Source organism: Carcharodon carcharias, chromosome 8 (genome assembly GCF_017639515.1).
Source record: "Carcharodon carcharias isolate sCarCar2 chromosome 8, sCarCar2.pri, whole genome shotgun sequence".
NCBI classification, from domain to species: Eukaryota; Metazoa; Chordata; class Chondrichthyes; order Lamniformes; family Lamnidae; genus Carcharodon; species Carcharodon carcharias.
In genome coordinates this window covers 112779129-112803641 of record NC_054474.1, presented here as the reverse complement: position 1 = coordinate 112803641, position 24513 = coordinate 112779129, and the positions used below count along the sequence as shown (strand labels likewise).

The 24513-nt window shown below is 55.6% G+C and overlaps 1 protein-coding gene across 1 annotated transcript in view; it reads right to left on the bottom strand.

Annotated features, from left to right (window-relative positions):
- The window catches only part of exd3 (exonuclease 3'-5' domain containing 3), a 381414-nt gene that overhangs the window by 125713 nt on the left and 231188 nt on the right, over positions 1-24513 (bottom strand). The gene's annotated exons all lie outside the window — the stretch shown is intronic.

The window sequence follows — 24513 nt, the reverse complement described above, 5'->3', positions numbered from 1 at the left end:
AGACAGCAGCAGAGAGAGAGAGAGACAGACAGCAGCAGAGAGAGAGAGAGACAGACAGCAGCAGAGAGAGAGAGACAGACAGCAGCAGAGAGAGAGACAGACAGACAGCAGCAGAGAGAGAGACAGACAGACAGCAGCAGAGAGAGAGAGAGAGACAGACAGGAGCGGAGAGAGAGACAGAGAGCAGCGGAGAGAGAGAGAGACGGTCAGCAGCAGAGAGACAGACAGCAGTGGAGGGACAGACAGCAGTGGAGAGAGAGAGAGACAGACAGACAGCAGAGAGAGAGAGAGAGACAGACAGACAGCAGCAGAGAGAGAGAGAGACAGACAGCAGTGGAGAGAGACAGACAGCAGCGGAGAGAGACAAAGACAGCAGCGGAGAGAGAGACAGACAGCAGCGGAGAGAGAGACAGACAGCACTGGAGAGAGACAGACAGCAGCGGAGAGAGAGACAGACAGCAGCGGAGAGAGGGAGAGACAGAGAGCGGCCGAGACAGAGAGAGAGAGAGACATACAGCAGTGGAGAGACAGACAGCAGCGGAGACAGAGTGACAAACAGCAGCAGAGACAGAGAGAGACAGCAGCGGAGACAGGGTGAGACAGACAGCAGCGGAGACAGAGAGAGAGAGACAGCAGTGGAGAGACAGAGAGAGAGAGACAGACAGCAGCGGAGAGAGAGAGAGAGAGAGACAGACAGTAGCAGAGTGAAAGAGACAGACAGCGGCAGAGCGAGAGAGAGACAGCAGCGGAGAGAGAGAGACAGACAGCAGCGGAGAGACAGATAGCGGAGGAGAGAGAGAGAGAGAGAGCAGCGGAGAGAGAGAGAGAGATAGACAGCAGCAGAGAGACAGACAGCAGTGGAGAGAAAGACAGCAGTGGAGAGAGAGAGAGAGAGCGACAGCAGCAGAGAGAGAGAGAGAGAGACAGCAGCAGAGAGAGAGAGAGACAGACAGACAGCAGCGGAGACAGAGTGAGAGAGAGACAGACAGCAGCGGAGAGAGAGAGACAGACAGCAGCGGAGAGAGAGAGAGAGACAGACAGAAGCAGAGAGAGAGACAGAGCAGCGGAGAAAGAGAGAGACGGTCAGCAGCAGAGAGACAGACAGCAATGGAGGGACAGACAGCAGTGGAGAGAGAGAGACAGACAGAAGCAGAGAGAGAGACAGACAGACAGCAGCAGAGAGAGAGACAGACAGACAGCAGCAGAGAGAGAGAGACACACAGACAGCAGCAGAGAGAGACAGACAGACAGACAGCAGCAGAGAGAGAGAGAGAGACAGACAGAAGCGGAGAGAGAGACAGAGAGCAGCGGAGAGAGAGAGAGACGGTCAGCAGCAGAGAGACAGACAGCAGTGGAGGGAAAGACAGCAGTGGAGAGAGAGAGAGACAGACAGACAGCAGAGAGAGAGAGACAGACAGACAGACAGACAGCAGAGAGAGAGAGAGAGAGACAGACAGAAGCGGAGAGAGAAACAGACAGCAGCGGAGAGAGAGAGAGACGGTCAGCAGCAGAGAGACAAACAGCAGTGGAGGGACAGACAGCAGTGGAGAGAGAGAGAGAGACAGAAAGCAGCAGAGAGAGAGAGAGACAGACAGCAGTGGAGAGAGACAGACAGCAGCAGAGAGAGACAAAGACAGCAGCGGAGAGAGACACAGACAGCAGCGGAGAGAGAGACAGACAGCAGTGGAGAGAGACAGACAGCAGCAAAGAGAGAGACAGACAGCAGCTGAGAGAGGGAGAGACAGACAGTGGGGGAGACAGAGAGAGAAATACAGCAGTGGAGAGACAGACAGCAGCGGAGACAGAGAGACAAACAGCAGCAGAGACAGAGAGAGACAGCAGCGGAGACAGGGTGAGACAGACAGCAGCGGAGACAGAGAGAGAGAGACAGCAGTGGAGAGACAGAGAGACAGACAGACAGCAGCGGAGAGAGAGAGACAGACAGCAGCGGAGAGAGAGAGAGAGAGACAGACAGTAGCAGAGTGAAAGAGACAGACAGCAGCAGAGTGAGAGAGAGAGACAGCAGCGGAGAGAGAGAGAGAGGACAGCAGCGGAGAGAGAGACAGAGAGCGGCGGAGAGAGAGAGAGAGAGCAGCGGAGAGAGAGAGAGAGACAGCAGCGGAGAGAGAGAGATGGACAGCAGCAGAGAGACAGACAGCAGTGGAGAGACAGACAGCAGTCGAGAGAGAGAGAGAGAGACCGACAGCAGCAGAGAGAGAGAGAGAGACAGACAGAAGCGGAGAGAGAAACAGACAGCAGCGGAGAGAGAGAGAGACGGTCAGCAGCAGAGAAACAGACAGCAGTGGAGAGACAGAGAGAGAGACCGACAGCAGCAGAGAGAGAGAGAGAGACAGAGAGAAGCGGAGAGAGAAACAGACAGCAGCGGAGAGAGAGACAGACAGCAGCAGAGAGAGAGACAGAAAGCAGCAGAGAGAGACACAGACAGCAGCGGAGAGAGACACAGACAGCAGCGGAGAGAGACACAGACAGCAGCGGAGAGAGACACAGACAGCAGCGGAGAGAGGGAGAGAGAGACAGACAGCAGAGAGAGCGAGACAGACAGACAGACAGCAGCAGAGAGAGAGAGAGACAGACAGAAGCGGAGAGAGAAACAGACAGCAGCGGAGAGAGAGAGAGACAGACAGCAGCGGAGAGAGACAGACAGCAGCGGAGAGAGACACACAGCAGCAGAGAGAGAGACAGACAGCAGTGGAGAGAGAGACAGACAGCAGCGGAGAGAGACAGACAGCAGCGGAGAGAGACACAGACAGCAGGGAGAGAGACACAGACAGCAGCGGAGAGAGAGACAGACAGCAGTGGAGAGGCAGACAGCAGCGGAGACAGAGAGACAAAGCAGCAGAGACAGAGAGAGACAGCAGCGGAGACAGGGTGAGACAGACAGCAGCGGAGACAGAGAGAGAGAGAAAGCTGTGGAGAGAGAGAGAGAGACAGCAGTGGAGAGACAGAGAGAGAGAGAAAGACAGCAGCGGAGAGAGAGAGAGACAAACAGCAGCGGAGAGAGAGAGAGAGACAGACAGTAGCAGAGTGAAAGAGACAGACAGCAGCAGAATGAGAGAGAGAGACAGCAGCGGAGAGAGAGAGACAGACAGCAGCTGAGAGAGAGACAGACAGACAGCAGCAGAGAGAGAGAGAGAGACAGACAGAAGCGGAGAGAGAGACAGAGAGCAGCGGAGAGAGAGAGAGACGGTCAGCAGCAGAGAGACAGACAGCAGTGGAGGGACAGACAGCAGTGGAGAGAGAGAGAGACAGACAGACAGCAGAGAGAGAGAGAGAGACAGACAGACAGCAGCAGAGAGAGAGAGAGAGAGACAGACAGCAGAGAGAGCGAGACAGACAGACAGACAGCAGCAGAGAGAGAGAGACACAGACAGAAGCGGAGAGAGAAACAGACAGCAGCGGAGAGAGAGAGAGACAGAAAGCAGCGGAGAGAGACAGACAGCAGCGGAGAGAGACACACAGCAGCAGAGAGAGAGACAGACAGCAGTGGAGAGAGAGACAGACAGCAGCGGAGAGAGACAGACAGCAGCGGAGAGAGACACAGACAGCAGGGAGAGAGACACAGACAGCAGCGGAGAGAGAGACAGACAGCAGTGGAGAGGCAGACAGCAGCGGAGACAGAGAGACAAAGCAGCAGAGACAGAGAGAGACAGCAGCGGAGACAGGGTGAGACAGACAGCAGCGGAGACAGAGAGAGAGAGACAGCAGTGGAGAGACAGAGAGAGAGAGAAAGACAGCAGCGGAGAGAGAGAGAGACAGACAGCAGCGGAGAGAGAGAGAGAGACAGACAGTAGCAGAGTGAAAGAGACAGACAGCAGCAGAGTGAGAGAGAGAGACAGCAGCGGAGAGAGAGAGACAGACAGCAGCGGAGAGAGAGACAGATAGCGGCGGAGAGAGAGAGAGAGAGCAGCGGAGAGAGAGAGACAGCAGCGGAGATAGAGAGATGGACAGCAGCGGAGAGACAGACAGCAGTGGAGAGAGAGACAGCAGTGGAGAGCGAGAGAGAGACCGACAGCAGCAGAGAGAGAGGGAGACAGACAGCAGCAGAGAGAGAGAGAGAAAGACAGCAGTGGAGACAGAAAGAGAGAGACAGACAGCAGCGGAGACAGAGTGACAGAGAGACAGACAGCAGCGGAGAGAGAGAGACAGACAGCAGCGGAGAGAGAGAGAGAGACAGACAGAAGCGGAGAGAGAGAGACAGAGAGCAGCGGAGAGAGAGAGAGACGGTCAGCAGCAGAGAGACAGCAGTGGAGGGACAGACAGCAGTGGAGAGAGAGAGAGAGAGACAGACAGCAGCAGAGAGAGGGGGAGACAGACAGCAGTGGAGAGAGACAGACAGCAGCGGAGAGAGACAAACACAACAGCGGAGAGAGACACAGACAGCAGCGGAGAGAGAAAGAGACGGTCAGCAGCAGAGAGACAGACAGCAGTGGAGGGACAGACAGCAGTGGAGAGAGAGAGAGAGACAGCCAGCAGCAGAGAGAGAGGGAGACAGACAGCAGTGGAGAGAGACAGACAGCAGCGGAGAGAGACAAAGACAACAGCGGAGAGAGACACAGACAGCAGCGGAGAGAGACACAGACAGCCCTGGACAGAGACAGACAGCAGCGGAGAGAGAGACAGACAGCAGCGGAGAGAGAGACAGACAGCAGCGGAGACAGAGAGACAAACAGCAGCAGAGACAGAGAGAGACAGCAGCGGAGACAGGGTGAGACAGACAGCAGCGGAGACAGAGAGAGAGAGACAGCAGTGGAGAGACAGAGAGAGAGACAGACAGACAGCAGCGGAGAGAGAGAGACAGACAGCAGCGGAGAGAGAGAGAGAGAGACAGACAGTAGCAGAGTGAAAGAGACAGACAGCAGCAGAGTGAGAGAGAGAGACAGCAGCGGAGAGAGAGAGAGAGGACAGCAGCGGAGAGAGAGACAGAGAGCGGCGGAGAGAGAGAGAGAGAGCAGCGGAGAGAGAGAGAGAGACAGCAGCGGAGAGAGAGAGATGGACAGCAGCAGAGAGACAGACAGCAGTGGAGAGACAGACAGCAGTCGAGAGAGAGAGAGAGAGACCGACAGCAGCAGAGAGAGAGAGAGAGACAGACAGAAGCGGAGAGAGAAACAGACAGCAGCGGAGAGAGAGAGAGACGGTCAGCAGCAGAGAAACAGACAGCAGTGGAGAGACAGAGAGAGAGACCGACAGCAGCAGAGAGAGAGAGAGAGACAGAGAGAAGCGGAGAGAGAAACAGACAGCAGCGGAGAGAGAGACAGACAGCAGCAGAGAGAGAGACAGAAAGCAGCAGAGAGAGACACAGACAGCAGCGGAGAGAGACACAGACAGCAGCGGAGAGAGACACAGACAGCAGCGGAGAGAGACACAGACAGCAGTGGAGAGAGGGAGAGAGAGACAGACAGCAGAGAGAGCGAGACAGACAGACAGACAGCAGCAGAGAGAGAGAGAGACAGACAGAAGCGGAGAGAGAAACAGACAGCAGCGGAGAGAGAGAGAGACAGACAGCAGCGGAGAGAGACAGACAGCAGCGGAGAGAGACACACAGCAGCAGAGAGAGAGACAGACAGCAGTGGAGAGAGAGACAGACAGCAGCGGAGAGAGACAGACAGCAGCGGAGAGAGACACAGACAGCAGGGAGAGAGACACAGACAGCAGCGGAGAGAGAGACAGACAGCAGTGGAGAGGCAGACAGCAGCGGAGACAGAGAGACAAAGCAGCAGAGACAGAGAGAGACAGCAGCGGAGACAGGGTGAGACAGACAGCAGCGGAGACAGAGAGAGAGAGACAGCAGTGGAGAGGCAGACAGCAGCGGAGAGAGACACAGACAGCAGCGGAGAGAGACACAGACAGCAGTGGAGAGAGGGAGAGAGAGACAGACAGCAGAGAGAGCGAGACAGACAGCCAGACAGCAGCAGAGAGAGAGAGAGACAGACAGAAGCGGAGAGAGAAACAGACAGCAGCGGAGAGAGAGAGAGACAGACAGCAGCGGAGAGAGACAGACAGCAGCGGAGAGAGACACACAGCAGCAGAGAGAGAGACAGACAGCAGTGGAGAGAGAGACAGACAGCAGCGGAGAGAGACAGACAGCAGCGGAGAGAGACACAGACAGCAGGGAGAGAGACACAGACAGCAGCGGAGAGAGAGACAGACAGCAGTGGAGAGGCAGACAGCAGCGGAGACAGAGAGACAAAGCAGCAGAGACAGAGAGAGACAGCAGCGGAGACAGGGTGAGACAGACAGCAGCGGAGACAGAGAGAGAGAGACAGCAGTGGAGAGGCAGACAGCAGCGGAGACAGAGAGACAAAGCAGCAGAGACAGAGAGAGACAGCAGCGGAGACAGGGTGAGACAGACAGCAGCGGAGACAGAGAGAGAGAGACAGCAGTGGAGAGACAGAGAGAGAGAGAAAGACAGCAGCGGAGAGAGAGAGAGACAGACAGCAGCGGAGAGAGAGAGAGAGACAGACAGTAGCAGAGTGAAAGAGACAGACAGCAGCAGAGTGAGAGAGAGAGACAGCAGCGGAGAGAGAGAGACAGACAGCAGCGGAGAGAGAGACAGATAGCGGCGGAGAGAGAGAGAGAGAGCAGCTGAGAGAGAGAGACAGCAGCGGAGATAGAGAGATGGACAGCAGCGGAGAGACAGACAGCAGTGGAGAGAGAGACAGCAGTGGAGAGCGAGAGAGAGACCGACAGCAGCAGAGAGAGAGGGAGACAGACAGCAGCAGAGAGAGAGAGAGAAAGACAGCAGTGGAGACAGAAAGAGAGAGACAGACAGCAGCGGAGACAGAGTGACAGAGAGACAGACAGCAGCGGAGAGAGAGAGACAGACAGCAGCGGAGAGAGAGAGAGAGACAGACAGAAGCGGAGAGAGAGAGACAGAGAGCAGCGGAGAGAGAGAGAGACGGTCAGCAGCAGAGAGACAGCAGTGGAGGGACAGACAGCAGTGGAGAGAGAGAGAGAGAGACAGACAGCAGCAGAGAGAGGGGGAGACAGACAGCAGTGGAGAGAGACAGACAGCAGCGGAGAGAGACAAACACAACAGCGGAGAGAGACACAGACAGCAGCGGAGAGAGAAAGAGACGGTCAGCAGCAGAGAGACAGACAGCAGTGGAGGGACAGACAGCAGTGGAGAGAGAGAGAGAGACAGCCAGCAGCAGAGAGAGAGGGAGACAGACAGCAGTGGAGAGAGACAGACAGCAGCGGAGAGAGACAAAGACAACAGCGGAGAGAGACACAGACAGCAGCGGAGAGAGAGACAGACAGCCCTGGACAGAGACAGACAGCAGCGGAGAGAGAGACAGACAGCAGCGGAGAGACAGACAGCAGCGGAGACAGAGAGACAAACAGCAGCAGAGACAGAGAGAGACAGCAGCGGAGACAGGGTGAGACAGACAGCAGCGGAGACAGAGAGAGAGAGACAGCAGTGGAGAGACAGAGAGAGAGACAGACAGACAGCAGCGGAGAGAGAGAGACAGACAGCAGCGGAGAGAGAGAGAGAGAGACAGACAGTAGCAGAGTGAAAGAGACAGACAGCAGCAGAGTGAGAGAGAGAGACAGCAGCGGAGAGAGAGAGAGAGGACAGCAGCGGAGAGAGAGACAGAGAGCGGCGGAGAGAGAGAGAGAGAGCAGCGGAGAGAGAGAGAGAGACAGCAGCGGAGAGAGAGAGATGGACAGCAGCAGAGAGACAGACAGCAGTGGAGAGACAGACAGCAGTCGAGAGAGAGAGAGAGAGACCGACAGCAGCAGAGAGAGAGAGAGAGAGACAGACAGAAGCGGAGAGAGAAACAGACAGCAGCGGAGAGAGAGAGAGACGGTCAGCAGCAGAGAAACAGACAGCAGTGGAGAGACAGAGAGAGAGACCGACAGCAGCAGAGAGAGAGAGAGAGACAGAGAGAAGCGGAGAGAGAAACAGACAGCAGCGGAGAGAGAGACAGACAGCAGCAGAGAGAGAGACAGAAAGCAGCAGAGAGAGACACAGACAGCAGCGGAGAGAGACACAGACAGCAGCGGAGAGAGACACAGACAGCAGCGGAGAGAGACACAGACAGCAGTGGAGAGAGGGAGAGAGAGACAGACAGCAGAGAGAGCGAGACAGACAGACAGACAGCAGCAGAGAGAGAGAGAGACAGACAGAAGCGGAGAGAGAAACAGACAGCAGCGGAGAGAGAGAGAGACAGACAGCAGCGGAGAGAGACAGACAGCAGCGGAGAGAGACACACAGCAGCAGAGAGAGAGACAGACAGCAGTGGAGAGAGAGACAGACAGCAGCGGAGAGAGACAGACAGCAGCGGAGAGAGACACAGACAGCAGGGAGAGAGACACAGACAGCAGCGGAGAGAGAGACAGACAGCAGTGGAGAGGCAGACAGCAGCGGAGACAGAGAGACAAAGCAGCAGAGACAGAGAGAGACAGCAGCGGAGACAGGGTGAGACAGACAGCAGCGGAGACAGAGAGAGAGAGACAGCAGTGGAGAGACAGAGAGAGAGAGAAAGACAGCAGCGGAGAGAGAGAGAGACAAACAGCAGCGGAGAGAGAGAGAGAGACAGACAGTAGCAGAGTGAAAGAGACAGACAGCAGCAGAATGAGAGAGAGAGACAGCAGCGGAGAGAGAGAGACAGACAGCAGCTGAGAGAGAGACAGACAGACAGCAGCAGAGAGAGAGAGAGACAGACAGAAGCGGAGAGAGAGACAGAGAGCAGCGGAGAGAGAGAGAGACGGTCAGCAGCAGAGAGACAGACAGCAGTGGAGGGACAGACAGCAGTGGAGAGAGAGAGAGACAGACAGACAGCAGAGAGAGAGAGAGAGACAGACAGACAGCAGCAGAGAGAGAGAGAGAGAGACAGACAGCAGAGAGAGCGAGACAGACAGACAGACAGCAGCAGAGAGAGAGAGACACAGACAGAAGCGGAGAGAGAAACAGACAGCAGCGGAGAGAGAGAGAGACAGACAGCAGCGGAGAGAGACAGACAGCAGCGGAGAGAGACACACAGCAGCAGAGAGAGAGACAGACAGCAGTGGAGAGAGAGACAGACAGCAGCGGAGAGAGACAGACAGCAGCGGAGAGAGACACAGACAGCAGGGAGAGAGACACAGACAGCAGCGGAGAGAGAGACAGACAGCAGTGGAGAGGCAGACAGCAGCGGAGACAGAGAGACAAAGCAGCAGAGACAGAGAGAGACGGAGACAGGGTGAGACAGACAGCAGCGGAGACAGAGAGAGAGAGACAGCAGTGGAGAGACAGAGAGAGAGAGAAAGACAGCAGCGGAGAGAGAGAGAGACAGACAGCAGCGGAGAGAGAGAGAGAGACAGACAGTAGCAGAGTGAAAGAGACAGACAGCAGCAGAGTGAGAGAGAGAGACAGCAGCGGAGAGAGAAAGACAGACAGCAGCGGAGAGAGAGACAGATAGCGGCGGAGAGAGAGAGAGAGAGCAGCGGAGAGAGAGAGACAGCAGCGGAGATAGAGAGATGGACAGCAGCGGAGAGACAGACAGCAGTGGAGAGAGAGACAGCAGTGGAGAGCGAGAGAGAGACCGACAGCAGCAGAGAGAGAGGGAGACAGACAGCAGCAGAGAGAGAGAGAGAAAGACAGCAGTGGAGACAGAAAGAGAGAGACAGACAGCAGCGGAGACAGAGTGACAGAGAGACAGACAGCAGCTGAGAGAGAGAGACAGACAGCCGCGGAGAGAGAGAGAGAGACAGACAGAAGCGGAGAGAGAGAGACAGAGAGCAGCGGAGAGAGAGAGAGACGGTCAGCAGCAGAGAGACAGCAGTGGAGGGACAGACAGCAGTGGAGAGAGAGAGAGAGAGACAGACAGCAGCAGAGAGAGGGGGAGACAGACAGCAGTGGAGAGAGACAGACAGCAGCGGAGAGAGACAAACACAACAGCGGAGAGAGACACAGACAGCAGCGGAGAGAGAAAGAGACGGTCAGCAGCAGAGAGACAGACAGCAGTGGAGGGACAGACAGCAGTGGAGAGAGAGAGAGAGACAGCCAGCAGCAGAGAGAGAGGGAGACAGACAGCAGTGGAGAGAGACAGACAGCAGCGGAGAGAGACAAAGACAACAGCGGAGAGAGACACAGACAGCAGCGGAGAGAGAGACAGACAGCCCTGGACAGAGACAGACAGCAGCGGAGAGAGAGACAGACAGCAGCGGAGAGAGGGAGAGACAGACAGCGGGGGAGACAGAGAGAGAGAGACATACAGCAGTGGAGAGACAGACAGCAGCGGAGACAGAGAGACAAACAGCAGCAGAGACAGAGAGAGACAGCAGCGGAGACAGGGTGAGACAGACAGCAGCGGAGACAGAGAGAGAGAGAGAGAGACAGCAGTGGAGAGACAGAGAGAGAGAGACAGACAGCAGCGGAGAGAGAGAGACAGACAGCAGCGGAGAGAGAGAGAGAGAGAGAGACAGACAGTAGCAGAGTGAAAGAGACAGCAGCAGAATGAGAGAGAGAGACAGCAGCAGAGACAGAGAGACAGACAGCAGCGGAGAGAGAGACAGATAGCGGCGGAGAGAGAGAGAGAGAGCAGCGAAGAGAGAGAGAGAGAGCAGCGGAGAGAGAGAGAGAGACAGCAGCGGAGAGAGAGAGATGGACAGCAGCAGAGAGACAGACAGCAGTGGAGAGACAGACAGCAGTGGAGACAGAGAGAGAGAGACAGACAGCAGCGGAGACAGAGTGAGAGAGAGACAGACAGAAGCGGAGAGAGAGACAGAGAGCAGCGGAGAGAGAGAGAGACGGTTAGCGGCAGAGAGACAGACAGCAGTGGAGGGGCAGACAGCAGTGGAGAGAGAGAGAGAGAGAGAGACAGACAGCAGAGAGAGAGAGAGACAGACAGAAAGCAGCAGAGAGAGAGAGAGACAGACAGAAGCGGAGAGAGAAACAGACAGCAGCGGAGAGAGAGAGAGAGACGGTCAGCAGCAGAGAGACAGACAGCAGTGGAGAGAGAGAGAGAGAGACAGACAGCAGCAGAGAGAGAGAGAGAGACAGACAGCAGCAGAGAGAGAGAGACAGACAGCAGCAGAGAGAGAGACAAACAGCAGCAGAGAGAGAGAGACGGACAGCAGCAGACAGAGACACAGACAGCAGCGGAGAGAGACACAGACAGCAGCGGAGAGAGACACAGACAGCAGCGAAGAGAGGGAGAGACAGACAGCGGCGGAGATAGAGAGAGAGAGACATACAGCAGTGGAGAGACAGACAGCAGCGGGGACAGAGAGACAAACAGCAGTAGAGACAGAGAGACAGCAGCGGAGACAGGGTGAGACAGACAGCAGCGGAGACAGAGAGAGACAGACAGCAGTGGAGAGAGAGAGACAGACAGCAGCGGAGAGAGAGAGACAGACAGCAGCAGAGAGAGAGAGACAGACAGCAGCGGAGAGAGAGAGAGTGAGAGAGAGACAGACAGCAGCAGAGTGAAAGAGACAGACAGCAGCAGAGTGAGAGAGAGAGACAGCAGCGGAGACGGAGAGAGACAGAAAGCAGCAGAGACAGAGAGAGAGAGACAGACAGCAGCGGAGAGAGAGACAGCAGTGCAGAGAGAGATAGACAGACAGCAGCAGAGAGAGAGACAGAAAGCAGCAGAGAGAGAGAGAGAGACAGATAGCAGCAGAGAGAGAGAAACAGACAACAGCGGAGAGAGACAGACAGACAGCAGCGGAGAGGAAGAGAGACAGACAGCAGCGGAGAGAGAGAGAGAGAGAGACGGAAAGCAGTGGAGAGAGAGAGAGACAGACAGCAGCAGAGAGAGAGAGAGACAGACAGCAGCAGAGAGAGAGAGAGACAGACAGCAGCGGAAACAAAGAGAGAGAGACAGACAGCAGCGGAGAGAGAGACAGACAGCAGCAGAGAGAGAGAGACAGACAGCAGCAGAGAGAGACACAGACAGCAGCAGAGAGAGACACAGACAGCAGCGGAGAGAGACACAGACAGCAGCGGAGAGAGAGACAGACAGCAGCGGAGAGAGAGACAGACAGCAGCGGAGAGAGGGAGAGAGAGACAGACAACAGAGAGAGAGAGAGACAGACAGCAGTGGAGAGAGAGACAGACAGACAGCAGCAGAGAGAGAGAGAGACAGACAGCAGCGGAAACAAAGAGAGAGAGACAGACAGCAGCGGAGAGAGAGACAGACAGCAGCAGAGAGAGAGAGACAGACAGCAGCAGAGAGAGACACAGACAGCAGCGGAGAGAGACACAGACAGCAGCGGAGAGAGACAGAGACAGCAGCGGAGAGAGAGACAGACAGCAGCGGAGAGAGGGAGAGAGAGACAGACAGCAGAGAGAGAGAGACAGACAGACAGACAGCAGCAGAGAGAGAGAGAGACAGACAGAAGCGGAGAGAGAAACAGACAGCAGCGGAGAGAGAGAGAGACGGTCAGCAGCAGAGAGACAGACAGCAGTGGAGGGACAGACAGCAGTGGAGAGAGAGAGAGACAGACAGCAGCAGAGAGAGAGAGAGACAGACAGCAGTGGAGAGAGACAGACAGCAGCGGAGAGAGACAAAGACAGCAGCGGAGAGAGACAGACAGCAGCGGAGAGAGAGACAGACAGCAGTGGAGAGAGACAGACAGCAGCGGAGAGAGAGACAGACAGCAGCGGAGAGAGGGAGAGACAGACAGCGGGGGAGACAGAGGGAGAGAGACATACACCAGTGGAGAGACAGACAGCAGCGGAGACAGAAAGACAAACAGCAGCAGAGACAGAGAGAGACAGCAGCGGAGACAGGGTGAGACAGACAGCAGCGGAGACAGAGAGAGAGAGACAGCAGTGGAGAGACAGAGAGAGAGAGACAGACAGCAGCGGAGAGAGAGAGACAGACAGCAGCGGAGAGAGAGAGAGAGAGAGACAGACAGTAGCAGAGTGAACGAGACAGACAGCAGCAGAATGAGAGAGAGAGACAGCAGCGGAGAGAGAGAGACAGACAGCAGCGGAGAGAGAGACAGATAGCGGCGGAGAGAGAGAGAGAGCAGCGGAGAGAGAGAGAGAAGACAGCAGCGGAGAGAGAGAGATGGACAGCAGCAGAGAGACAGACAGCAGTGGAGAGACAGACAGCAGTGGAGAGAGAGAGAGAGACCGACAGCAGCAGGGAGAGAGAGAGACAGACAGAAGCGGAGAGAGAGAGAGAGAGAGAGAGACAGACAGAAGCGGAGAGTGAGACAGAGAGCAGCGGAGAGAGAGAGAGACGGTCAGCAGCAGAGAGACAGACAGCAGTGGAGGGGCAGACAGCAGTGGAGAGAGAGAGAGAGAGACAGACAGCAGAGAGACAGACAGACAGCAGCAGAGAGAGAGAGAGAGAGACAGACAGAAGCGGAGAGAGAAACAGACAGCAGCGGAGAGAGAGAGAGAGAGACAGACAGCAGCAGAGAGAGAGAGAGAGACAGACAGCAGCAGAGAGAGAGAGACAGACAGCAGCGGAGAGAGAGACAGACAGCAGCAGAGAGAGAGAGAGACAGACAGCAACAGAGTGAGACACAGACAGCAGCGGAGAGAGACACAGACAGCAGCGGAGAGAGACACAGACAGCAGCGGAAAGAGAGACAGACAGCAGCGGAGAGAGGGAGAGACAGACAGCGGCGGAGATAGAGAGAGAGAGACATACAGCAGTGGAGAGACAGACAGCAGCGGAGACAGAGAGACAAACAGCAGCAGAGACAGAGAGAGACAGCAGCGGAGACAAGGTGAGACAGACAGCAGTGGAGACAGAGAGAGAGAGAAAGCAGTGGAGAGAGAGAGACAGACAGCAGTGGAGAGAGAGAGACAGACAGCAGCGGAGAGAGAGAGAGTGAGAGAGAGACAGACAGCAGCAGAGTGAAAGAGACAGACAGCAGCAGAGTGAGAGAGAGAGACAGCAGCGGAGACGGAGAGAGATAGAAAGCAGCGGAGACAGAGAGAGAGAGACAGACAGCAGCGGAGAGAGAGAGAGCCAGACAGCAGCAGAGAGAGAGACAGACAGACAGCAGCGGAGACAAAGAGAGAGAGAGAGACAGCAGCGGAGAGAGAGACACAGCAGCGAAGAGAGAGACAGACAGCAGTGGAGAGACAGACAGCAGTGGAGAGAGAAAGAGAGACAGACAGCAGCGGAGTGAGAGAGAGAGACAGACAGCAGCGGAGAGAGACAGCAGCGAAGATAGAGAGAGACAGATAGCAACGGAGAGAGAGAGAGAGACAGACAGCAGCGGAGTGAGAGAGAGAGACAGAGAGCAGCGGAGACACAGACAGCAGTGGAGAGACAGACAGCAGTGGAGAGACAGACAGCAGTGGAGAGAGAGAGACAGACAGCAGCAGAGAGAGAGAGAGACAGACAGCAGCAGAGAGAGAGAGAGAGACAGATAGCAGCAGAGAGAGAGAAACAGACAACAGCGGAGAGAGACAGACAGACAGACAGCAGCAGAGAGAGAGAGAGAGAGACAGACAGATGCGGAGAGAGAGACAGAGAGCAGCGGAGAGAGAGAGAGACGGTCAGCAGCAGAGAGACAGACAGCAGTGGAGGGACAGACAGCAGTGGAGAGAGAGAGACAGACAGACAGCAGAGAGAGAGAGAGAGACAGACAGCAGCAGAGAGAGAGAGACAGACAGAAGCGGAGAGAGAAACAAACAGCAGCGGAGAGTGAGAGAGACGGTCAGCAGCAGAGAGACAGACAGCAGTGGAGGGACAGATAGCAGTGGAGAGAGAGAGAGAGAGACAGACAGCAGCAGAGAGAGAGAGAGACAGACAGCAGCGGAGACAGAGAGAGAGAGACAGACAGCAGCGGAGAGAGAGACAGCAGCGCAGAGAGAGAGAGACAGATACCAGCAGAGAGAGAGAGAGACAGACAGCAGCGGAGAGAGAGGCGGACAGCAGCAGAGAGACAGACAGCAGTGGAGAGACAGACAGCAGTGGAGAGATAGACAGCAGTGGAGAGAGAGAGATAGACAGCAGCAGAGAGAGAGAGACAGACAGCAGCAGAGAGAGAGACAGACAGCAGCAGAGAGAGAGAGAGACAGATAGCAGCAGAGAGAGAGAAACAGACAACAGCGGAGAGAGAGACAGACAGACAGCAGTGGAGAGGAAGAGAGACAGACAGCAGCGGAGAGAGAGAGAGAGAGAGACGGACAGCAGTGGAGAGAGAGAGAGACAGACAGCAGCAGAGAGAGAGAGACAGACAGCAGTGGAGAGAGAGAGACAGACAGACAGCAGCAGAGAGAGAGAGACAGACAGACAGAAGCGGAGAGAGAGACAGAGAGCAGCGGAGAGAGAGAGAGAGACGGTCAGCAGCGGAGAGACAGACAGCAGTGGAGGGACAGACAGCAGTGGAGAGAGATAGACAGACAGCAGAGAGAGAGAGAGACAGACAGACAGCAGCAGAGAGAGAGAGAGACAGACAGCAGCAGAGAGAGAGAGAGACAGACAGCAGCAGAGAGAGAGAGAGACAGACAGCAGCGGAAACAAAGAGAGAGAGACAGACAGCAGCGGAGAGAGAGACAGACAGCAGCAGAGAGAGAGAGACAGACAGCAGCAGAGAGAGACACAGACAGCAGCAGAGAGAGACACAGACAGCAGCGGAGAGAGACACAGACAGCAGCGGAGAGAGAGACAGACAGCAGCGGAGAGAGAGACAGACAGCAGCGGAGAGAGGGAGAGAGAGACAGACAGCAGAGAGAGAGAGAGACAGACAGCAGTGGAGAGAGAGACAGACAGACAGCAGCAGAAAGAGAGAGAGACAGACAGCAGCGGAAACAAAGAGAGAGAGACAGACAGCAGCGGAGAGAGAGACAGACAGCAGCAGAGAGAGAGAGACAGACAGCAGCAGAGAGAGACACAGACAGCAGCGGAGAGAGACACAGACAGCAGCGGAGAGAGACACAGACAGCAGCGGAGAGAGACAGAGACAGCAGCGGAGAGAGAGACAGACAGCAGCGGAGAGAGGGAGAGAGAGACAGACAGCAGAGAGAGAGAGACAGACAGACAGACAGCAGCAGAGAGAGAGAGAGACAGACAGAAGCGGAGAGAGAAACAGACAGCAGCGGAGAGAGAGAGAGACGGTCAGCAGCAGAGAGACAGACAGCAGTGGAGGGACAGACAGCAGTGGAGAGAGAGAGAGACAGACAGCAGCAGAGAGAGAGAGAGACAGACAGCAGTGGAGAGAGACAGACAGCAGCGGAGAGAGACAAAGACAGCAGCGGAGAGAGACAGACAGCAGCGGAGAGAGAGACAGACAGCAGTGGAGAGAGACAGACAGCAGCGGAGAGAGAGACAGACAGCAGCGGAGAGAGGGAGAGACAGACAGCGGGGGAGACAGAGGGAGAGAGACATACACCAGTGGAGAGACAGACAGCAGCGGAGACAGAAAGACAAACAGCAGCAGAGACAGAGAGAGACAGCAGCGGAGACAGGGTGAGACAGACAGCAGCGGAGACAGAGAGAGAGAGAAAGCAGTGGAGAGACAGAGAGAGAGACCGACAGCAGCAGAGAGAGAGAGAGAGACAGCAGCGGAGAGAGAGAGAGAGAGAGACAGACAGTAGCAGAGTGAACGAGACAGACAGCAGCAGAATGAGAGAGAGAGACAGCAGCGGAGAGAGAGAGACAGACAGCAGCGGAGAGAGAGACAGATAGCGGCGGAGAGAGAGAGAGAGCAGCGGAGAGAGAGAGAGAAGACAGCAGCGGAGAGAGAGAGATGGACAGCAGCAGAGAGACAGACAGCAGTGGAGAGACAGACAGCAGTGGAGAGAGAGAGAGAGACCGACAGCAGCAGGGAGAGAGAGAGACAGACAGAAGCGGAGAGAGAGAGAGAGAGAGAGAGACAGACAGAAGCGGAGAGTGAGACAGAGAGCAGCGGAGAGAGAGAGAGACGGTCAGCAGCAGAGAGACAGACAGCAGTGGAGGGGCAGACAGCAGTGGAGAGAGAGAGAGAGAGAGACAGACAGCAGAGAGACAGACAGACAGCAGCAGAGAGAGAGAGAGAGAGACAGACAGAAGCGGAGAGAGAAACAGACAGCAGCGGAGAGAGAGAGAGAGAGACAGACAGCAGCAGAGAGAGAGAGAGAGACAGACAGCAGCAGAGAGAGAGAGACAGACAGCAGCGGAGAGAGAGACAGACAGCAGCAGAGAGAGAGAGAGACAGACAGCAACAGAGTGAGACACAGACAGCAGCGGAGAGAGACACAGACAGCAGCGGAGAGAGACACAGACAGCAGCGGAAAGAGAGACAGACAGCAGCGGAGAGAGGGAGAGACAGACAGCGGCGGAGATAGAGAGAGAGAGACATACAGCAGTGGAGAGACAGACAGCAGCGGAGACAGAGAGACAAACAGCAGCAGAGACAGAGAGAGACAGCAGCGGAGACAAGGTGAGACAGACAGCAGTGGAGACAGAGAGAGAGAGAAAGCAGTGGAGAGAGAGAGACAGACAGCAGTGGAGAGAGAGAGACAGACAGCAGCGGAGAGAGAGAGAGTGAGAGAGAGACAGACAGCAGCAGAGTGAAAGAGACAGACAGCAGCAGAGTGAGAGAGAGAGACAGCAGCGGAGACGGAGAGAGATAGAAAGCAGCGGAGACAGAGAGAGAGAGACAGACAGCAGCGGAGAGAGAGAGAGCCAGACAGCAGCAGAGAGAGAGACAGACAGACAGCAGCGGAGACAAAGAGAGAGAGAGAGACAGCAGCGGAGAGAGAGACACAGCAGCGAAGAGAGAGACAGACAGCAGTGGAGAGACAGACAGCAGTGGAGAGAGAAAGAGAGACAGACAGCAGCGGAGTGAGAGAGAGAGACAGACAGCAGCGGAGAGAGACAGCAGCGAAGATAGAGAGAGACAGATAGCAACGGAGAGAGAGAGAGAGACAGACAGCAGCGGAGTGAGAGAGAGAGACAGAGAGCAGCGGAGACACAGACAGCAGTGGAGAGACAGACAGCAGTGGAGAGACAGACAGCAGTGGAGAGAGAGAGACAGACAGCAGCAGAGAGAGAGAGAGACAGACAGCAGCAGAGAGAGAGAAACAGACAACAGCGGAGAGAGACAGACAGACAGACAGCAGCAGAGAGAGAGAGAGAGAGACAGACAGAAGCGGAGAGAGAGACAGAGAGCAGCGGAGAGAGAGAGAGACGGTCAGCAGCAGAGAGACAGACAGCAGTGGAGGGACAGACAGCAGTGGAGAGAGAGAGACAGACAGACAGCAGAGAGAGAGAGAGAGACAGACAGCAGCAGAGAGAGAGAGACAGACAGAAGCGGAGAGAGAAACAAACAGCAGCGGAGAGTGAGAGAGACGGTCAGCAGCAGAGAGACAGACAGCAGTGGAGGGACAGATAGCAGTGGAGAGAGAGAGAGAGAGACAGACAGCAGCAGAGAGAGAGAGAGACAGACAGCAGCGGAGACAGAGAGAGAGAGACAGACAGCAGCGGAGAGAGAGACAGCAGCGCAGAGAGAGAGAGACAGATACCAGCAGAGAGAGAGAGAGACAGACAGCAGCGGAGAGAGAGGCGGACAGCAGCAGAGAGACAGACAGCAGTGGAGAGACAGACAGCAGTGGAGAGACAGACAGCAGTGGAGAGATAGACAGCAGTGGAGAGAGAGAGATAGACAGCAGCAGAGAGAGAGAGACAGACAGCAGCAGAGAGAGAGACAGACAGCAGCAGAGAGAGAGAGAGACAGATAGCAGCAGAGAGAGAGAAACAGACAACAGCGGAGAGAGAGACAGACAGACAGCAGTGGAGAGGAAGAGAGACAGACAGCAGCGGAGAGAGAGAGAGAGAGAGACGGACAGCAGTGGAGAGAGAGAGAGACAGACAGCAGCAGAGAGAGAGAGACAGACAGCAGTGGAGAGAGAGAGACAGACAGACAGCAGCAGAGAGAGAGAGACAGACAGACAGAAGCGGAGAGAGAGACAGAGAGCAGCGGAGAGAGAGAGAGAGACGGTCAGCAGCGGAGAGACAGACAGCAGTGGAGGGACAGACAGCAGTGGAGAGAGAGAGACAGACAGCAGAGAGAGAGAGAGACAGACAGACAGCAGCAGAGAGAGAGAGAGACAGACAGAAGCCGAGAGAGAAACAGACAGCAGTGAAGAGAGAGAGAGACGGTCAGCAGCAGAGAGACAGACAGCAGTGGAGGGACAGACAGCAGTGGAGAGAGAGAGACAGAGAGCAGCAGAGAGAGAGACAGACATCAGCGGAGAGAGACAGACAGCAGCGGAGAGAGACACAGACAGCAGCGGAGAGAGAGACAGACAGCAGCGGAGAGAGAGACAGACAGCAGTGGAGACAGAGAGAGACAGACAGCAGTGGAGACAAAGAGAGACAGACAGCAGCGGAGAGAGAGAGAGACAGACAGCAGCGGAGAGAGAGACAGCAGCGCAGAGAGAGAGAGACAGATACCAGCAGAGAGAGAGAGAGACAGACAGCAGCGGAGAGAGAGGCGGACAGCAGCAGAGAGACAGACAGCAATGGAGAGATAGACAGCAGTGGAGAGAGAGAGATAGACAGCAGCAGAGAGAGAGACAGACAGCAGCAGAGAGAGAGACAGACAGCAGCAGAGAGAGAGACAGACAGCAGCAGAGAGAGAGAGAGAGACAGATAGCAACAGAGAGAGAGAAACAGACAACAGCGGATAGAGAGACAGACAGACAGCAGTGGAGAGGAAGAGAGACAGACAGCAGCGGAGAGAGAGAGAGAGACGGACAGCAGTGGAGAGAGAGAGAGACAGACAGCAGCAGAGAGAGAGAGACAGACAGACAGAAGCGGAGAGAGAGACAGAGAGCAGCGGAGAGAGAGAGAGAGAGACGGTCAGCAGCGGAGAGACAGACAGCAGTGGAGGGACAGACAGCAGTGGAGAGAGAGAGACAGACAGCAGAGAGAGAGAGAGAGACAGACAAACAGCAGCAGAGAGAGAGAGAGAGACAGACAGAAGCCGAGAGAGAAACAGACAGCAGTGAAGAGAGAGAGAGACGGTCAGCAGCAGAGAGACAGACAGCAGTGGAGGGACAGACAGCAGTGGAGAGAGAGAGACAGAGAGCAGCAGAGAGAGAGACAGACATCAGCGGAGAGAGACAGACAGCAGCGGAGAGAGACACAGACGGCAGCAGGGAGAGAGAAGACAGACAGCAGTGGAGAGGAAGAGAGACAGACAGCAGCGGAGAGAGAGAGAGAGACGGACAGCAGTGGAGAGAGAGAGAGAGAGACAGACAGCAGCAGAGAGAGAGAGACAGACAGACAGAAGCGGAGAGAGAGACAGAGAGCAGCGGAGAGAGAGAGAGAGAGACGGTCAGCAGCGGAGAGACAGACAGCAGTGGAGGGACAGACAGCAGTGGAGAGAGAGAGACAGACAGCAGAGAGAGAGAGAGAGACAGACAGACAGCAGCAGAGAGAGAGAGAGAGACAGACAGAAGCCGAGAGAGAAACAGACAGCAGTGAAGAGAGAGAGAGACAGACAGCAGCGGACAGACAGACAGCAGTGAAGAGACAGACAACAGTGGAGAGAGGGAGAGAGAGAGAGAGACAGACGGCAGCTTAGAGAGAGAGACAGACAACAGCAGAGAGAGAGAAACAGACAACAGCGGAGAGAGAGACAGACAGACAGCAGCGGAGAGGAAGAGAGACAGACAGCAGCGGAGAGAGAGAGAGAGAGAGACGGACAGCAGTGGAGAGAGAGAGAGACAGACAGCAGCAGAGAGAGAGAGACAAACAGCAGTGGAGAGAGAGAGACAGACAGACAGCAGCAGAGAGAGAGAGACAGACAGACAGAAGCGGAGAGAGAGACAGAGAGCAGCGGAGAGAGAGAGAGAGACGGACAGCAGCGGAGAGACAGACAGCACTGGAGGGACAGACAGCAGTGGAGAGAGAGAGACAGACAGCAGAGAGAGAGAGAGACAGACAGACAGCAGCAGAGAGAGAGAGAGAGACAGACAGAAGCCGAGAGAGAAACAGACAGCAGTGAAGAGAGAGAGAGACGGTCAGCAGCAGAGAGACAGACAGCAGTGGAGAGAGACACAGACAGCAGCGAAGAGAGAGACAGACAGCAGCGGAGAGAGAGACAGACAGCAGTGGAGACAGAGAGAGACAGACAGCAGTGGAGACAGAGAGAGACAGACAGCAGTGGAGACAGAGAGAGACAGACAGCAGCAGAGAGAGAGAGAGAGACAGACAGAAGCGGAAAGAGAAACAGACAGCAGCGGAGAGAGAGAGAGACGGTCAGCAGCAGAGAGACAGACAGCAGTGGACAGAGAGAGATAGAGACAGACAGCAGCAGAGAGAGAGAGACAGACAGCAGCAGAGAGAGAGAGACAGACAGCAGCGGAGTGAGAGACAGACAGCAGCAGAGAGAGAGAGAGACAGACAACAGCGGAGAGAGACACAGACAGCAGGGAAGAGGGACACAGACAGCAGCGGAGAGAGAAACAGACAACAGTGGAGGGAGGGAGAGACAGACAGCAGCGGAGAGAAAGACAGCAGCAGAGTGAGAGAGAGAGACAGCAGCGGAGACGGAGAGACAGAAAGCAGCGGAGACAGAGAGAGAGAGAGACAGGCAGCAGCGGAGAGAGAGACAGCAGTGCAGAGAGAGAGAGACAGAGAGCAGCAGAGAGAGAGAGACAGACAGCAGCGGACAGATAGAGAGGCAGACAGCATCAGAGAGACAGACAGCAGTGGAGAGAGAGACAGCAGTGGAGAGAGAGAGATAGACAGACAGCAGCAGTGAGAGACACAGACAGCAGTGGAGAGAGGGACAGACAGCAGCAGAGAGAGAAAAACAGACAACAGCGGAGAGAGAGACAGACAGCAGCGGAGAGGGAGAGAGACAGACAGCAGCGGAGAGAGCGAGACGGACAGCAGCGGAGAGAGAGAGAGAGACAGACAGCAGCAGCAGAGAGAGAGAGAGACAGACAACAGCAGAGAGAGAGAGACATAGAGACAGCAGCAGAGAGAGAGACAGACAGCAGCGGAGACAAAGAGAGAGAGACAGACAGCAGCGGAGAGAGAGACAGACAGCAGCGGAGAGAGAGACAGAGAGCAGTGGAGAGACAGACAGCAGTGGAAACAGAGAGAGACAGACAGCAGCGGAGAGAGAGAGAGACAGACAACATTGGAGAGGGAGATAGACAGCAGCAGCGGAGAGAGAGAGAGAGACAGACAGCAGCGGAGAGAGAGACAGAGAGCAGCGGAAAGAGAGAGTGAGACAGACAGCAGCGGAGAGAGAGAGATGGACAGCAGCGGACAGACAGACAGCAGTGAAGAGACAGACAACAGTGGAGAGAGGGAGAGAGAGAGAGAGACAGACGGCAGCTTAGAGAGAGAGCCAGACAACAGCACAGACACAGACAGCAGCGGAGGGAAAGACAGACAGCAGCGGAGAGAGAAGCAGACAGCAGTGGAGAGAGAGAGACAGACAGCAGCAGAGAGAGAGACACAGACAGCAGCAGAGAGAGAGACAGACAGACAGCAGCAGAGGGAGAGAGTGAGAGAGACAGCAGCGGAGAGAGAGAGAGATGGACAGCAGCGGAGAGACAGACAGCAATGAAGAGACAAACAACAGTGGAGAGAGAGAGACAGACAGCAGCGGAGAGAGAGAGACAGACAGCAGCAGAGACAGAGAGAGACAGACAGCAGCAGAGAGAGAGAGACAGACAGCAGCGGAGGGAGAGACAGACAGCAGCGGAGAGGGAGAGAGACAGACAGCAGCGGAGAGAGCGAGACGGACAGCAGCGGAGAGAGAGAGAGAGACAGACAGCAGCAGCAGAGAGAGAGAGAGACAGACAACAGCAGAGAGAGAGAGACATAGAGACAGCAGCAGAGAGAGAGACAGACAGCAGCGGAGACAAAGAGAGAGAGACAGACAGCAGCGGAGAGAGAGAGAGAGACAGACAGAAGCAGAGAGAGAGACAGAGAGCAGCGGAGAAAGAGAGAGACGGTCAGCAGCAGAGAGACAGACAGCAATGGAGGGACAGACAGCAGTGGAGAGAGAGAGACAGACAGAAGCAGAGAGAGAGACAGACAGACAGCAGCAGAGAGAGAGACAGACAGACAGCAGCAGAGAGAGAGAGACACACAGACAGCAGCAGAGAGAGAGAGACACACAGACAGCAGCAGAGAGAGACAGACAGACAGACAGCAGCAGAGAGAGAGAGAGAGACAGACAGAAGCGGAGAGAGAGACAGAGAGCAGCGGAGAGAGAGAGAGACGGTCAGCAGCAGAGAGACAGACAGCAGTGGAGGGAAAGACAGCAGTGGAGAGAGAGAGAGACAGACAGACAGCAGAGAGAGAGAGACAGACAGACAGACAGACAGCAGAGAGAGAGAGAGAGACAGACAGAAGCGGAGAGAGAAACAGACAGCAGCGGAGAGAGAGAGAGACGGTCAGCAGCAGAGAGACAGACAGCAGTGGAGGGACAGACAGCAGTGGAGAGAGAGAGAGAGACAGAAAGCAGCAGAGAGAGAGAGAGACAGACAGCAGTGGAGAGAGACAGACAGCAGCAGAGAGAGACAAAGACAGCAGCGGAGAGAGACACAGACAGCAGCGGAGAGAGAGACAGACAGCAGTGGAGAGAGACAGACAGCAGCAAAGAGAGAGACAGACAGCAGCTGAGAGAGGGAGAGACAGACAGTGGGGGAGACAGAGAGAGAAATACAGCAGTGGAGAGACAGACAGCAGCGGAGACAGAGAGACAAACAGCAGCAGAGACAGAGAGAGACAGCAGCGGAGACAGGGTGAGACAGACAGCAGCGGAGACAGAGAGAGAGAGACAGCAGTGGAGAGACAGAGAGAGAGACAGACAGACAGCAGCGGAGAGAGAGAGACAGACAGCAGCGGAGAGAGAGAGAGAGAGACAGACAGTAGCAGAGTGAAAGAGACAGACAGCAGCAGAGTGAGAGAGAGAGACAGCAGCGGAGAGAGAGAGAGAGGACAGCAGCGGAGAGAGAGACAGAGAGCGGCGGAGAGAGAGAGAGAGAGCAGCGGAGAGAGAGAGAGAGACAGCAGCGGAGAGAGAGAGATGGACAGCAGCAGAGAGACAGACAGCAGTGGAGAGACAGACAGCAGTCGAGAGAGAGAGAGAGAGACCGACAGCAGCAGAGAGAGAGAGAGAGACAGACAGAAGCGGAGAGAGAAACAGACAGCAGTGGAGAGAGAGAGAGACGGTCAGCAGCAGAGAAACAGACAGCAGTGGAGAGACAGAGAGAGAGACCGACAGCAGCAGAGAGAGAGAGAGAGACAGAGAGAAGCGGAGAGAGAAACAGACAGCAGCGGAGAGAGAGACAGACAGCAGCAGAGAGAGAGACAGAAAGCAGCAGAGAGAGACACAGACAGCAGCGGAGAGAGACACAGACAGCAGCGGAGAGAGACACAGACAGCAGCGGAGAGAGACACAGACAGCAGCGGAGAGAGACACAGACAGCAGCGGAGAGAGGGAGAGAGAGACAGACAGCAGAGAGAGCGAGACAGAAGACAGACAGCAGCAGAGAGAGAGAGAGACAGACAGAAGCGGAGAGCGAAACAGACAGCAGCGGAGAGAGAGAGAGACAGACAGCAGCGGAGAGAGACAGAC